Raw genomic sequence first — 3,550 nt, 5'->3', positions numbered from 1 at the left:
GTCGTCTTGGTGGGGCTCCATCTGCTGTGCCATGTCATAAGTTTCACTTGCACCATGTGAGGTTCCAAGCGACTGGTACCATTGTATCTGGGAGCTTCATGGTGGACCTTGTGGTGTGAACTCCTGAGGCCATTTGGTTGTCCTCTTGTTCCAGGGGCATCGGTGGTGCCTGCCATATTGCCCGTCCTTCCATGGCTGCGACGTCTTGGGTTCTGCATGGGCTGAGAGTGACGCGGGTGATATGCTCCGCTGTGTGCCCCAGATTTTGGAGCCTGGGTACGCTCGCCCCATCGGGGATCCTTGGAAAAGCACCATGCTCGGTTCCCAAGTCCTCCCTGCGGGTCTGCGTCCCGTCTTCAAGAGCCTGGCCTGAGGGTGCGGGGGAGGCATACTACTCAGTCCTTCGACTTATTCCCCAGATTTTAAGGCGTTCTATTTGACGTTGCAGTTCTTCAATCTCGCCGTCAATTTCTAATCCCACTCCTGACACCAGCGAGGTGAGCATTCGGTCCATGATGACAGATGAGAAATGCTCAACTGCCAGCTTTATTGTGACAAGCACAAAAACTGACCAGGCACTATGGCCCGGGGAGAGAAGGCACTCAATCACACACAGACAGGGGGGGGTGATTATTACAAACCCTGGTTACTGTCAGGGTGACCCACAAACGCACATTAGAATAACCCGAGCTGAAAGGTAACAATAAATTAACTTGAACATCCCACTATAATCTCACGAAAGCATTTTAAACAAGTACAATAAATAGTGCTGGCTGCTAGGAGTTCTGGCCAGGACCACATGCCTCCCTCACCCACCACGACCAGAGCGCGACAATATATTTAACAGAACACTATGAGTACTAATGATATCAGTCCACCACCGTCCCACAGAAAGGATGTAAGCATATGAAGCAATCACAGAGGTGTAGTCTGCTCAATACTGAAATGGGTGACTAAGAAATAGTAACCTTCCCAAATCTAAGAAACTTTGGAAAATTAAAACCATCGTATCAATTCTCACTTGCCACTTCTTTCAAGACTCTTGACAGAACCAGATCATTTCAGCTTTGAGAAGAGAAGCTTGGGTTGTTTTCTTTGGGAATTGACTGAGGGGTGTAAAATTATGAGGATCTACAGTAAAGAGGTAGGACCGATTTTTTTTCCTTCAAAGAGCAACAAAAGCCAAGTGGCATAGAGGGGAGATGAGAAATGGTTTTCACCTCAAGGGTGTTACGTGTCTTGAACTTGCTATCCAAGAGGGTAACAGAAGGAGAAATCCTCTTTATATTGAAAAACTACTTGATTTACACTGGCGAGTGTTATGGACCTTCTAGCTAGGATTAGGCTGGTTCACAATGTTTTGGCTACAACAGAACAGCCTGAGGGAATTAACAGGATATTACTGCCTGATTCTGTCCTTAGCTTTGGCGCAAGTGAGATGAGACGTCAAACTGTGATTACATTTATGACTGCAGAAATCCCAATCTGACCTTCTAAGTCTTAAATTAACCGTCACTATGGGCTTGTGACCTTTCTACCTTCAACTCATGTGGCTGAGTTATGACTAGTGTCATGGACTTGGCTCTGGGTAGCTTGACTGAAGAATTATTCTGTTCTCTGGTGCTCAAAGCTGAACACCACTTAAAATCAATGATGTATTTAGGGCGGGAACCGATGACTCTGATATAGCAGTAGATATGGAAAATTCCACTGACGTGGAAGTAGAAGCTCCAGGGTCAAACCCGGCAAAGTACCGAGGGAAAAACCAAAGTTATAAGCCTGAAGGTAGAAGTAGGGGCTCAAAATAGTCATGGGAGTATGAAGGAATCATGAAGACACGGGTCACCAGGGTGAGAAATCTGTGCAAGTCTGGAAGTTGAGGTCTGAAGGTCAAACCCATGATCAGCGTCCTGTGAAGTCTGAAGTTGGAGGCCCGATACCTGTGAGTCTGAAAATCCAGAGACAAGGCCTGGAGGCCCAAGGGTGAACTATTCTGGGTTTGGAGGCCTGTCAGGGTGTGTGAATGGGTGAGATGGATAGAAAAGGGGTTTGTTTTGTTGCTATTGTCTCTTCTAATTTGCTGTCATTGCTCCTTGTATTATTTATTGGAACGTTGTGGGCCAGTGATGTTAGTGATGAATTATGTGGAAACACTTGGTGGGCTGCCCCAGCACACCCTTGGGTTGTGTTCGTTGTTAACACAAATGTGATAAATAAATCTGAATCTGTATCTGTCTCTCTTGAAATGATTTCTTTTCTGCTCCACTGGATTATCTGCATCCTTAAACTCTCTGTTTGCACTTGCTCCAATTCCATCGATTCTCATTCTCTGATCTTTTAATTGCACCTAGACACCTTATTCCTTGCACTGAGCATAAACTCTCGTTCCCACTGTCCAGTCCCTGATCGTAGTGATCTTCAGGCTTTCAACAAGCTTGTAATAAGCAGCTGGCATGAATGGGTAAGTGTTCATCAGAGATCCGCAGTCACCTGCACAGAACATATGGTCAAAATATCAGGTACCCAAACATGGTTCTGGTGTGATGTGGGACAGTGTGTGTACAGATATAGTGTGTATGTATGGGTTTGGGCCCTGTATTTAGAAAAGGATGTGCTGGCAGTTGGAGAGGGTCCTGAGGAGGTTCACAAGAATGATCCTGGGAATGAAAGTGCTATCATATGAGGAGCGTTTGATGGCTTTGGGCCTGTACTCACTGGAGTTCAGAAGATTGCGGGGGAATCTGATTGAAATCTAACAAATATTGCATGGTTTAAAGGGAGTGCTTCTGAAGTGGATGTTTCCAATTGTCGAAGACTCTAGAACCAAAGGGCACAGACTCAGAATAGAAGGACATCCCTTTAGAACAGAGATGAGGAGGAATATCTTCAGCCATAGGGTGGTTAATCTGTGGAATTCATTACCACATGCAGGTATGGAGGCCAAGTAATTGGGAATATTTAAAGTAGAGGTAGGTCAATTCTTTATTAGTAGCTGTGTCAAAGGTTTCAGGGAGAAGGCAGGAGAATCAGGTGAGAGGGAAAATAAAACAGTCATGATTGAATGGTGAAGCAGAATTGATGTGCCAAATGGCCTAATTCTGTTCCTACGTCTTACAGATCTTGCACTCTAGACATTGAAGTTAGCAGGTTCCGTTGCCTGCTGAAATAACCTGTTCAAAAATATATACAGGATTGAAGTTGTGTTAGAATCTTTGAAACACTGATTGAATTACTGATGTTAAGTATGGTCGAAAGACTTTATGAAGGCTGTCCAAGCTGCAGAAGGAGCAGATTTCCATCAAAGATATGGCAGAATAGGGCAGGTGTGATTTCAATAAGTATCTCCAAAAATTGCATTGTACCAATGCTTGTCAGAGATATTTGCAGTAATTGGGGAAACGTGTAGGAAAATGGGATGTAGTGTGTTGGATGAATTGGATGAATTGCTTTGTTCTGTGCAGTATGATTTACATAGTTCTAGTGATAACTATTTTTGACCATTAGTAAAGCAAGAAAAACTTCTCAGATATTAAAGCTTTATTGCAGGTAT

This window comes from Mobula birostris, chromosome 24 (genome assembly GCF_030028105.1).
Source record: "Mobula birostris isolate sMobBir1 chromosome 24, sMobBir1.hap1, whole genome shotgun sequence".
In the NCBI taxonomy this organism is placed as follows: domain Eukaryota; kingdom Metazoa; phylum Chordata; class Chondrichthyes; order Myliobatiformes; family Myliobatidae; genus Mobula; species Mobula birostris.
This window is presented reverse-complemented; position numbering follows the sequence as displayed.